General features: G+C 41.7%; 1 protein-coding gene across 2 annotated transcripts in view; it reads left to right on the forward strand.

Annotated features, from left to right (window-relative positions):
• Positions 1-1,685: 1,685 nt before the first annotated feature.
• LCLAT1 (lysocardiolipin acyltransferase 1) overlaps positions 1,686-13,482 on the forward strand; it is an 86,664-nt gene continuing 74,867 nt past the window's right edge. The window contains exons 1-2 of one of the 2 annotated variants that reach the window (XM_088666615.1): positions 1,686-1,908; positions 2,820-2,890. The gene's annotated coding sequence lies outside the window, so the exon portion shown is untranslated. The remainder of the gene's footprint in view (positions 1,909-2,819; positions 2,891-13,482) is intronic. The other variant, XM_035111484.3, reaches the window with a different exon arrangement.

Consider the following 13,482-nt stretch of genomic DNA (forward strand, 5'->3'; position numbering starts at 1 on the left):
CTGACCACACTTACAGCCCTCCTGATTCAATCTAGTGATGTCATGAAGGAGGAGGCATATATCCAGGGGACAGCATATAATTGTCCCTATGCTACACTCTACTGAAGATCCAGCAACAAAAGACACCATTTGTTATGCAGCATATCCAATGAACAAGCTAGGTGGTAATGAAAAGAACAGACGTTAGGAGCAATTTGAGTCTAGTGAGCTGCTCATGCTTTCAGATTGGAAACGGCAGGTATGCGTGGGAAGGACAGGACAATAAAATGAACAAATATTTAAAAACAGATGTTAAGGGAATATGGACACCACTCAGGAACACTTACGCTTTGGTTGCTGTAAGAACTATGGATGAATCCGAGTAAAGGCAATGAAGTACCGGATTACTGTTCTTTTATAGTACAAAGGCTGTGTACTGCAGCCCCTTCCCATGTTATTAATCTGGCTCCTCTCTGGTTACAAATGCAAAAACATTCCAGTCAACATGAATCACAGTGTGCAGAAATGGAAAAGGCCTAGCAAGCCTATCACTTAAGCAAAGTAGCATTGCTCTTTGCATGGCTGCACACATGCTCTACAGAATAAATGTTATTGTGTTGCTGTTTTTAATCTTGAACGCTTTAGCATGGGAACCCAAAGTCTATACTCAAAATAGCCATGCAGCTGCCAGTTCAATTGTATAGTCTGCTGCGCAAGCAAAAAAAGAGGACAGCTTCAAGCTCAAGAGTCATAGCACCAGTGTCTGTTGAAGCAGAACATAGAAAACACCGTCCTGGTTTTATATATCAGGGCAAGTGACCAGTGGCATGGCCAAAAGCATGATGATGGTGATCACAATTAATTTATTAATCACCTTCCAAACCACTGTCTCAAAGCAATTTACCCACCAACTAATTAAAAGCAGTTAAAATGCAAAAAACAAATAAATTTAAAACAAGACTTAAACTAGTTGCCACATTTCAATAAATTAAAATCCGGCATAGTTGCTCAGCTATGGGTAATCACCCAAAGTTGTCCACCTTTTCTAGGGTGATAGGCAAGTGCTCTAAGCAATGTGGGGGGCATGTTAACTCTCCACTGGGGTTCTCTCACCAAAGAGTACTTGCCCCAAACTTGGGTCTCGGCTTCCAGGATTTCCAACATGTTGTAAGTTGGACAGCGTTCGCAGATGTCTATCTGAAGGCTAGTTACAAAATTTGGGCCTTTTTCATTTCGAAAAATGTAAGAGGCGGCTTGATAAAATTGTCGAAAGTGTTTTTATTTAATTAAGAAAAACACACCAGTTAAAACAACAACTATTTTTGTGCTGGAGCTTCTCCAGACATTCATACTTCATCCCCTCACACCATTCTCCAGGGATCACCTCTGATCTCTCTCATCCCTATATGTTTCAGGGCATATAAAGTCACAACATTAAAACAGGTAATTTCACGGCACGGGAAAAATCCTTGTTCTTAATAATAACAACAGAGTGCCATGCTTGGGTGGCTAGAGTTTCAGTCGTAAATTGAGCGAGGGAAGGAAAAAGAAAGAAGGTTGGTCCCTTGTCCTTTCATACAGAAGGCAGGCGTTGCTCAAAAAGGGCGCTATCTCTTTAAGAGAATTCGATTTCCCACGCGGGAGCGCGGAGATCACCTTGGCAACCAAAGCTCAGGCGACAGCGGACCGGAAGTGACCCGAGGGGGGGAGTTCGAAGGTCGAAGGTGGCGGCGGGAGAAAGATGGCGCCGGCGAGGGACTTGCCTTTGCATCTTAGCGGCTGGGACCCGCTGATGGGGGTCCTCGGCAGCCTGAGCCGGGGCTGAGGTGCCCGTTGCTGGTGACGCTTCGGAGCGTCGTGAAGGAGCCGCGAGGGCTGAGGCCTCCTCTTCCTCCTCCTCCAGCTGACGCTTCTGGGTCCGCGCATCAGGTGAGCGGAGTGCGGCTGGAGGCGGAGAGGGCTGATCTAGGCTGGGCAACGGCACACCCTGCGGACGGGGGCGGGTCGAAGTGGGGTTGGTGGAGGCGCCGATGCGTGCTCTAAATTTATCCCCTTCCCCGGTACAAAACGGCATTCGTCATTTTCCTACTTCGGTTCCATCTCTTCCTTTTGCTCTCTTGATAGCTCGGTATTGCGCACGTGTGACGTGTTTTCCTTTCCTCAAACCTATAGAAAGTGACGTTTACTTGCATGCTGACGTGTGGGCATAGTGGTGGATTATGGGAAGGGAAATCCAATTCAACCCGTTGGCCGGCTATGACTTCCTGGGGTAGCTTGGCCGCAATTGTCTTCTTGCAGCCCAGTCTGTTTCTTAGTGTGGTTGTGAAATGGAAATGCCAGCTTGAGATCTTTGGAGGAAGGGCGATGAATATAGGTGGGATTAAAATATGTGCTAGTTTTGAGTCCTTCTCTTTCAATTCCAGGTTACAATGGTGTGCTTTAATTATTAAGAAAATTGGGAGGGGTGCCTCATTATGTATGCACTGAGACTCATGCTATACATAATACGTATAGCATTTATAGCATTCTTTAATTAAACTGCCACCTGCCTCAGTTTTCTTACTAATAATGTTTAGCTCAGTTATGACACTGCTTTTGCTGGATGAAGTAGACTGTTGATACTGAGGAAACTAGTCTTTCAGAAGTTTTTGGACCAATTTCCATCAGCCTCAGCTAGGCTGCTCCGATGGTCAGGGACAACACCTGGAGGCCCACAGGTTCTCCAACTCTGCTGTATATTTCTGCTGATGTGCTAAAGTAGCACTCGCTCCCCCATGTACACCTGTGTAAACTCAAGCTCTTACTGATCAGTGTATACTTTTGGATGCTTTTTCTTCTAGGTCCTTAAGTTCCAGCTTATAAAGAAGATGTGTATTCAGAAATAAGTCCTACTGAGTTCTTACTCGAGCAAGTATGTTAGAATTGTTGGTAGCAGTATATAATTAGCTAAAAGGAACTTTCCTGCTTAATGTCTTGAATACTAATGTATATCCATCACTCCCTTCAAAGAGTTCAAGATAGGATATATGGTTCTCCTCCTCATTTTATACTTACTGACATACTGTGTGGTATGTTAAACTGCAAGACTGACTAACCCAAGGTCCTCAAATGAGCTTCATGGTTGAATGGGGGTTCAAACCCCAGGTCCTAAGTCCAACACTCTAGCTATTAGGCTACACTTACTCTCTTTAGGCTCACTTCTTCTGTGATGCCCTTAGCTACCAATCTTTATTAAGCACAGATAAGATGACAGTGTCAAAGGAAAGCATGAAACACTAAAAACATCCCTATCCAGGGCTGTCTTCAGATGTCTTCTAAAAGTCAGTTGTAACTTGTATGATTTCAAAGAGAGGATTTTGTCAATGTGTAAAGTCTGTTCTGTTGAACATACAATTTAATGTTTTTGTAAGGACATACTCAAAATAGAGCTTAATATTGGCTTTCTCACTTTTAACTTGTTAAACTTGTTTAAAATTTGTCTAATTCAAAATCTGATTGTGATTCAATTGAAAGAGTGCATAAAGCAACTATGTATTGTCATTATTAATGTGTTCCATATCATTATCTAAAACTTGCTAGATTCATATCCAGTGGCATGGAATGTTCTTACCTTGATCTTGTTTTGCTGGAAAAGCCTTTGCTAATCTGGTGCCCTCCAGGTGTGCTGTACTACAGCCCATCCCAGATGCTATGCCTGATGTGAATTTTACTTGAAAACATCTATAGGGCACCAGGTTGGCAAAGGTGGTGCTTGAGAGTTTGTGTGCCAGCAAGTGGGTGGTCCCTATTTTATATCTTGATTCTGATGCATCACAGTACTGAGATCATGAGATAAAGCTGGCAGGCCACTTCACAGGCTGGATCTGAGCTGTCAGAGGAATACCAGTTTGTTACTTTTGCTATTCCATTTCAACATTAGATTATAAACAAACCACTTCTGCATATTGCCTTAGGCTTATTAGTATGTCTTCACATTCTGCCCAAGATCCAAAGTCTGTCTATTGGTTAACAAGACATTCTTACTAACTCAACTATGCTTCTCTTCTTTGTTCATTAGCAGTCCATGTGTCAAGGTCTCGTCCAAAGGCAGTTTTTGTTTTGTTTTTACTTTGGGAGAGGACCCAGGTGGCGCTGTGGGTTAAACCACAGAGCCTAGGGCTTGCCGATCAGAAGGTCAGCGGTTCGAATCCCTGCAATGGGGTGAGCTCCCGTTGCTCGGTCCCAGCTCCTGCCAACCTAGCTGTTCGAAAGCACGTCAAAATGCAAGTAGATAAATAGAAACCGCTACAGCGGGAAGGTAAACGGCGTTTCCGTGTGCTGCTCTGGTTCGCCAGAAGTGGCTTTGTCATGCTGGCCACATGACCTGGAAGCTGTACGCCGGCTCCCTCGGCCATTAATGCGAGATGAGCGCGCAACCCCAGAGTCGGTCACGACTGGACCTAATGGTCAGGGGTCCCTTTACCCTTTACCTTTGGAACCTCGGTTTATGAACACCTCGGTTTATGAATTTTCGGTTTATGAACACCGCGGACCCATCTGGAACGGATTAATTCCTTTTCCATTACTTTCAATGGGAAAGTTCGCTTCAGTTTATGAACGCTTCAGTTTATGAACAGACTTCCCCAACCAATTACGCCCATGCTTCAGTTTATGAACGCTTCAGTTTAAGTACTCCGCGGACCCATCTGGAACGGATTAATCCACTTTCCATTACTTTCAATGGGAAAGTTCGCTTCAGTTTATGAACACTTCAGTTTAAGTACCCCGTGGACCGTCTGGAACAGATTAATCCACTTTCCATTACTTTCAATGGGAAAGTTCGCTTCAGTTTATGAACGCTTCAGTTTATGAACAGACTTCCGGAACCAATTGTGTTCATAAACCGAGGTACCACTGTACACACAAATTTACTTTTCCACTGCTTCCATCGATCATAGTTCATCATGGCTACCCCAGAAATTGGGCTTGGGAGTATTGGATTAACAATGGTCACCCTCCCAATGATGCCCTCATTGACATGTAGAAGTTGGTACAGGTCATGGCAAGCCCCATTTGCCTTTGGACTTCTAGCGCTTGTGGATTTGTGGGTACCCTTGTGGTCTTCTACATCCTTGTGGACTAGGTCTGCACCAACTGATGAGACTTTAAATACCTAGATGTCTGCACCACATCTTAAGGTATCAATTTTGTACAGGAGTGATGAGGGAAAATTAAACTACCTCATTTGTCCATCTAGCTTGGTATGAACTTCCACTTGCTACCTAATCCTTTTAAACTACATAGATGCATTGAGGTTTGCAACAGAGACCTGTATACAAAAAAAACATGACCTTGATACAAAGCATCAGTTTTAGAAGCTTGAGAGACCAGGCGTCTAGGTTTGTTTCTTTCAGCTCTGATTATAGTATTTAAGGATCTAAGCACACGTTCTTTCTTAGGGGAATGGTGTTTCAAATAAGATTTCCTATCTGAGTTATGTATTTCCCCAAAATATGCGTGTCTCAATCTTGTCTTTTTCTTGTCAAGCTTTTCAGTTGGGTTTATTATAGCTGTCTGTTGCTGTTTAAAACAGCTGTTTCACATTGCTTCATTGTAACTGTTTTTTAGCATTGTTTTCAAAGTGTTGCTGCTAACATACAGTGGACCCTCGGGTTATGTTACATTTGGGTAACGTATTTTTGCCACATGCGCATGCTCAGAAGCGCTCTGCGTGTGCAGAAGCGCTCTAATGCACCGCGTGTGTGCGCAGAAGTGGTGCCTCTTCTTATGAAATTTTTGGGGTGCGCACAGACCCCTGGAACGAAGTAAATTCATATTCGGAGGGGCCACTGTATTAAGGTAAGGCGGTAATGTAGATGTAGTTATGGGATGAGTGCATTTATAGTTTTGTGTCTTTTCCGATTACTCTCGAATTCCTCTGTTACGGATGTTATATTGCATGTTGTAATCATGTGATTCATACCTAGAAAAATAGTACTAACTTGTTTGTAGGGTTTAGTGTGTATGGTTTGAGAAGTCCAAAAGATACAGGTTGTAACCTAGTATGGAGTTGCATATGTTGCTTAAACTGGACTTAAATGCACATCTTTAGATTGGTATAAACCTATTACCGGTACTCTTTGACTTAAATGAATGACAGTGAGTGATGGCAATACATGGACACATGGTGCTTCCATCTTCTTCACACGTATGAGAAGTTAAATCTGCGTTCACTTTAGAACACTGGTGGCTAACCTGTGACCCTCCAGATGTTGGACTCAACTCCTATCAGCCCCAACCCACATGGCTGGTGTTTAGGGATGAGGCAAGTTGGGGCCTAAGATTAGCCACTGCTGCTTTAGAACCAACCACAGTTCCCATTGCAAACAACCTAAGAAAACAACAAAAACTGGCTTGAGATCCTGGTTTGTCCTCTGCATTTGTACATGACATGGAACTGTGGTTTGATCTTAATTAAAAAGGAAAGCTTTCACTTCTCCTCTTGCACATGGCAGATGAGCTGGGAAAGTTGTTTGTTTTAACATCTTTATATTACTTAATAGAATAATATTTTAAGCACTTTACATAAAAATGGGTTAGTCCCAATGGAAGTAAACCCATTGCAATTAATTGACAAGACTAACTTAGGTCCATTAATTTCAGTGCTCTACTCTGCATGGAATTTAGTTGGATACAGCCCAATTGAAATACAACATGGAATAATATTGTAAAACATAACATTGCATAACACAAAAACTAGTTAAAATGAGATTAAAAACTTAACACAACTGTATACCACATACAAAAACAAATAGTGTTGAAAAGAAAATTAAAGTTCCCAAGTACAGTAGAGCTTGGATAAAAAAGTTTTTAAGGGGTACCTGGCTCAAGAATTCCCTGAGGGAGGGTATTTTGAGGGTGGGTGTGATCACTGAGAAGGCTTGCTTCTGCTTTGTCACCAAGTGGCAATTGACTGATCATGGCATTGATTGGCTGATCTGTTTTCAAGTTGTTGAAGCAGAGGCAGATTTAGGGGAGCGCTATTGGTTCAGTCGCACTGGGCGCAGAGCCTTGGGGGCGCTGCAAATATGATGTAGAATGGAAGGTGAGAGGGAGCCCTGCCCCCCAATTTTGGCATCACACAGGGCGCCACTGAAATTTGAGACTCCAAAGTTTGCCACTGGTTAAGACTTTAAATGTCAACAACCAAACCTTGAATTTGCCTTGGTAGCTAACAGCCAGCCAGTGTAGATTTTTCAGCACCAGTGTTATATATGTGTAAAGCTTGTTAGATTATTCATTCCACTTAGATGCTTATATCTTGGGATGATTTCTGTAGGATATTTATATCAGTCAAGAATTGCAGTCTAAAATAATTCACGGAAAGGATCCATTCTATGTACAAGCAATGTAGAGCTGAAAAAGATAATTGCATATCAGTGCCAGTTTCATCTTGAAGTATTTAGAAATCAATTTTGGTTTCTCATAATTACAGTGTTTGAAGAATCAGGCATCTAAATGGAGGGCAGCATTTTGGAAGACATGTACTTGTTTTTCTAAAGTAGACCGTTTCTGTGGTGACATTTTCCATTCATTTTATAAATAGATGTAAATTTGTAGGAAAACTTTTTTTAAACATGTTCAGATGAGTTTCAGGAACATGCACTGCCAACAGAATCTTGCACATCTCCATGTGTGGAAGAAAGCAGTAAAGAAACTCAATCCCAAAGATACAGAAACACTGTGGGTGGACGGTTCTCATGTTTGGAGAGGTTTTATTCAGGGCTTTTTTTTCAGCCGGAAATTGTCGGAATTCAATTCCAGCACCTGTTAGGTGGGTGCCATTGCCATTCTAAGAGAACAAGGGAGGCATTCGTGGTGAGTTCCAACACCTCTTTTTCTAGAAAAATAGCATTGGAATAATTCATTCATTTATTCATTACATTTACAGTAGAACCTCTACTTACAACTGCCTCCACTTGCTGATGTTCCAAGTTGCAACCATGGCAAACCCGGACGTAAGCGGTGGGTTTGCCACCGTTCGCGCCTGCGCAGAAGTGGCAATCGGTGTTCGCACATGCGCAGACGCAGGCAATCGCAACCTGTGCCTGTGCACAATGGCACCTATCCCAGCGACCCGTTTCGCCATAAGGACAGGCCCCCGGAACGGATTGTCGTCATGAGTAGAGGTTCCACTATATATACAACCTTGATCTTCAAAGGATCTCAAGGTGGTACCCATCTTTCTCCTCCCCACTTCATCCTCATAACAACCCTGTGAGGTGGGTTAGGCTAAGAGAAAATAGTAAATGCTCCCTGGAAAATAGTAAATGCTCTGCAATAATAAACTGAAGGTAGGAATTTGGGGAAGACGTGCAAGAAAATCGTCCAAAACAGTAGGCACAATCCAGAGAGCTTTGTTGGACCCAAGGGAGCTTAATGTTTTTTCTTCTCAAATACCAACCCCCATATAGATTTCTATAGCATTTTGTGCTGTGCAATTGGCTGTTAACAGGGAAAAATCCAACAGACCCCTTGCATAGAGATAATTAGTTGTTTGGATTTTGGTGTATGTGGGTATTTGCAATGTGTTCATGCATATATTGGGCTAGATCCAGAGTTGCTCCTGATGGTGTTCAGATTGTACTGCAGGAAAGGGGCAGCCCAGAAGTTTTCACCAGTTTCTCCTTTGCCCTGCAGGGCTGCTCTGTGGGATTGAAGGACTCTCATGCAGCATGGGGCGTGGTGCTGGGGGCTGCGGAGGGGGGGGGAGAGGAATTGACTAAAATTGCCAACCCACTCCCCCCAGTGGGAAGCCTTCACTGGATCCTACTTCACTCTGTGAATGGAAAGAACCCTTTGTTTGTGAAGGGCAAGAATAGTTCCAGTCCATTCACTGTAACAAAATGCTCAGTTGATAAATATAAATACACTGAACAAATAAAGTAACATGCCTTTCAGGGCTATGGCTTCCCTCCCACACATTATGTCCGGATCTTGAATCCTATTTTCCATTGAAACGTATTTCCTTCTGGTCTCCTGAATTTTGCACTGTGCACCTATCTGAGGAGTTCCTGACCTTGTTGAATATAATGTGATTATGGAAAATAAATGACTGTGAAATATGATATGTGCATGGAAAATGTTTTTTGCATGGTGCCTTAAATGCCAATAATTTGTTTCATTTTTAGGGTGTGGGTTTTGTTTGCAATTTGGTACATTCTTGAATTTTTCATTTTGAATGTTTGAAAATTAGTTTACTAATGAAAAGCAGCATACCCAAAAGATACACTGATAATAGAATCGTAGAATTGTAGAGTTGGAAGGGCCCCCAATAATCATCTAGTGAACCCTCTGCAATGCAGGAATCTCAACTAAAGCATCCATGACAGATAGCCATGCAACCTCTGCTTAAAAACTTCTAATAAAGGAGAGTCCACTACCTTCTGAGAGAATCCCTTCCACTGTCAAACAGATCTTCCTGATGTTTATTCAAAATCTCTTTTGTCTTCTGGGTTTCTAGGGGTTTTCCTGTTGTTATTCTGTCTCTAGAACAGGCATCCCCAAACTTCGGCCCTCCAGATGTTTTGGACTACAATTCCCATCTGCCCCGACCACTGGTCCTCTTAGCTAGGGATCATGGGAGTTGTAGGCCAAAACATCTGGAGGGCCGCAGTTTGGGGATGCCTGCTCTAGAAGCTACAATAAACCTACCATTAAAATTGTGGACTGGTCATTTCTTCATCAGATGGCAAACGGGCAAATTTAGCCCGGGATCAAATACTTTCCCCCCTCACTGTAAGCCATCTACATTCTTGGGAAAAGCCATAATTGAAAAAGTGGTTTAAAGTCCTGTTTGAAAGCATGTACTACACAAACAAAGTGTAAAACATTTAGAAGCCACCACAGAAGTCCAGCTGCAAGCAACACACTTCAAATCATAAAAATAAATGAAAGATTGGAACCAAAATAGAATGTACTGTGGAGTAACAGATGCTGTGGGCATTCTGGAGGCTCCAACTTCCTTATTTGAAAGCATAGCTACCCACTGTTTGGTGTTTTACAAAGCAAATTGTGTACTTGTGGAAGTTCTTCCACATGAACGCTTTACGTTCATTTTTGTTGAGTTTGATCTTATTGTACTTTTCAAATTTATTGAAGGACAATCCGAACATGATGTAACATATTCATTCTTAGGGTCTCCCATGGCTTTTGCATTGCTGTTTAGCAGCTCTGTGTGCTCTTCCCAATTCTCCCCAAAGCTAATGGCATATTTGGAGGGGCATTTGCATTGGAGAAAGGTTAAATGCTCTCTGATAGAGCTGCATACCCTTAATCTTCAAAGCAGCTCCATGGGGCTATTGATTAGCACAGTGGTTTTCAAAGGGTGTGTTGTGCCACACTGGTGTGGCAGCAAGGGATGGCAAGTGTGGCAGTAGGATTCAAGAGCAATCAAAGAAACATTTAAGCATTTCAGTGTAATATAGTATCAAAATAAAAGTATCTGCAGAATATGGATAGATAGCTTTTCAAAATGAGAGCAAGAGCAAGGCTTCTTTGTGTTGATGAGATTTGAGTTGTTTGTCTCTAGTTAGACTTAATATAAATGATAACCCAGCAAAAGCAAGTTCACAAATCTTATTGAGTTTGTGTGTGTGTGTGTGTGTGTGTATGTGTGTATGTGTATGTATGTGTGTGTATATATATGATAAAGTAGTTATGTTCTATGTTATAAATCAAGTAGCGCTAGGAATTGTTTCTTTTTGTTTTCCAATGTGTTTCTTGTTGATTAAAAGTTGGTATGGCACAAGCAAATTTTTATTCTGAAAGTGTGACCCAGAAGAAAAAAGATTGAGAACCACTGGATTGGCAACAGAAAATTGGTATGGCTCCCAGATCGCATTAAATGCTTTTAAAGCTTTGCTCATGCCATGGAATCATTCGTCAGTACATAGTGTTGACTGTAGAAAACAAACAAAAAATGATTTGCATCTATTGTTGTATTGACCCAACACCCAAAGCTAGCCTGTGAATAGCTTAAACACAGATCTCCTTTAGGTCATGCATGAATCTAGACCTAGCCCTTGGTGGTCACAGGATTGTTCAGTCTTATGCTTGGGATTGGCACCACTGCTTGATTCCTGTAACACTGGTTCTGGCACTTGTTTGGGAATATGTTCCAGTCCATTTTGCATATGTTACTATGTGGTAAGGGCTTTGTTCAGCTAGTAATGAGCTCTGGAATTTCAGATGAATATCTTGATATTATGGAAACAACCACATCTTGGCAAAACAGTATGCCTTTGACTGATTCAAATAAAAAGTACAAAATACTGCATTAAGCTCTAGTTTGAAATATGAAGTGCTTCAGCTAAACACTTAAAATGCAAAATATATGTAACATATGTAATATGACCATAGGAAGCGGCCTCATGCCAAGTCAGATTATTTAGTCCTCTAACTCAGCACTGTCTGCACTGACTGGCAGCAACTCTCCAGGGTTTGCAGGCAAGAATCTTTCCCAAGCTTTCTTGGAGAAGTCAGGGATTGGAAATGGAACCTACTGTATGCAAAGCATTCTACCCTGTTATGACCCTTCCCGAATGCATTTCTGAAATAAAATACTGTCGTAATCCTGGAATGGTATGTTTAATTGAATCTTCAGATTGTATTGAAATTCATAGTTTAACAAGCACTTAAAAACAGGGTTTCAGAAAATTGTGGTTGGCCTTGGTAGCCTATCCCCTTTCCTTCCTTCCTTCCTTCCTTTCTTCCTTCCTTTCTTTCTTTCTTTCTTTCTTTCTTTCTTTCTTTCTTTCTTTCTTTCTTTCTTTCTTTCTTTCTTTCTTTCTTTCTTTTTTGAATAGCCAGTGCTGTTTCAGGGCTTTATCTTGGTCAATGAACAACTGAAATTCTTGGGTGATCTCCAGTAGAGTCCATCTGCGAGCAGAATGGACTTCTTGCTTGTGCAGTCCGACTGCTTCTTCCTTTCTTTCCCCTACATGCCCCAAAATTTCTTCCAGACAGCTCTTCAATCCTCTGGAACACATTTTGGAAGCGTTTAGGGAGCTGGAGGTGGGGGGGGGGGAGAGGAGAGAAGACTATTTTCTGAGTGGATTTCATCTCCATCCCCAATTTTTTAAGCTGTCATTAATTTTGTAACTTGGCAGTTTTGCCTTTTTCATTTTTTGCAATAAATCTAATAAAAGCTCAAAAGTATACAACATCTTACATTTTTTGGTATAAAACCTCCAAATGTGGAAAAGTTATGGAGTTGGCCCTTAACTTGCCTCTTTGTAAACGCTTGCTTACAAAAATTAGATTGTAAAAGTGGAGGGGAAACTCCTAAGCTTGCAGAGCTTCTATTATTCAATGTTCTCCAGTTCCTTTCTTTAAAAGATTACCTCTCCTACTACATGCTCTGCTCACTTGCCTGCTGCAGCACTGGAATTTACTAAAATATCAGAGAAATATCTGCCTTATGCAGGACGGGTGGACAGGAAAGCAGTTGCTCTCTCATGCTGCAATAAACATGTTGCAGGAAGACTGCCATTTACAATACTATGTATCATTTTTTTAAAAAAAAAGTGAATGAGAGGGAGATCTGTGCTCTAGTGGTTGAGAGCACTGGCAGGTTGCAGAGGCATTTTAAAAAATGTGGTGTTGTAGCAAAATAAAAATAAAAAATCCTTCCAGTAGCACCTTAGAGACCAACTAAGTTTGTCATAGGTATGAGCTTTCGTGTGCATGCACACTTCTGCATGCACACGGAAGCCCTATGACAAACTTAGTTGGTCTCTAAGGTGCTACTGGAAGGATTTTTATTTTTATTTTGACTGCGTCAGACCAACACGGCTACCTACCTGTGTTGTAGCAAGTATTTCTTTCTATTTTCCTCTCTTCTTGCTGAGAATAAAGAAGTTTGGTATTCTCTCTTCTCGGTAACTCAACCAGACTTCATCATGCCATATAGTTGCTCATTTAAAATTGCACTAGACTTCACTACTCTCCCCTTTGAAATGTCAAGAGATACATTGGGTTTGTTTGGCGATCATCTGTTTGCCTTCTTGAGTACAGAAAATGAGAAGCTGTCTTGAGGTCTCCCTCTTACTGCTATTAAGCTGGTAAATATTTGTGTATCCGTTGCCTAAAAGTAAAAGAAATGAAGCAGATGCAGTGTTAATATACTTGAAAGATTTCAAATACAGGTGACTCCCCACTTATGTGTGGGTTACGTTCTGGGCCCATGTGCACATGTTGTTGTTGTTTAGTCGTTTAGTTGTGTCCGACTTTGTGACCCCATTGACCAGAGCATGCCAGGCACTCCTGTTTTCCACTGTGTCCCCTAGTTTGGTCAAACTCGTGTTGGTAGCTTTGAGAACATTTCCACATACAGTAAGTGAAATGCACGTGAGTGGGGAGACTTATGAGAGCGGGGAAATAGGGTGATTTCTTCTTTTACAACAAAAAAGTTCAGAGCTATTTGGAACTCTTAATAACAAAAACCAACCCATACTGTACCTT

Source organism: Zootoca vivipara, chromosome 3 (genome assembly GCF_965207765.1).
Source record: "Zootoca vivipara chromosome 3, rZooViv2.hap1.1, whole genome shotgun sequence".
In the NCBI taxonomy this organism is placed as follows: domain Eukaryota; kingdom Metazoa; phylum Chordata; class Lepidosauria; order Squamata; family Lacertidae; genus Zootoca; species Zootoca vivipara.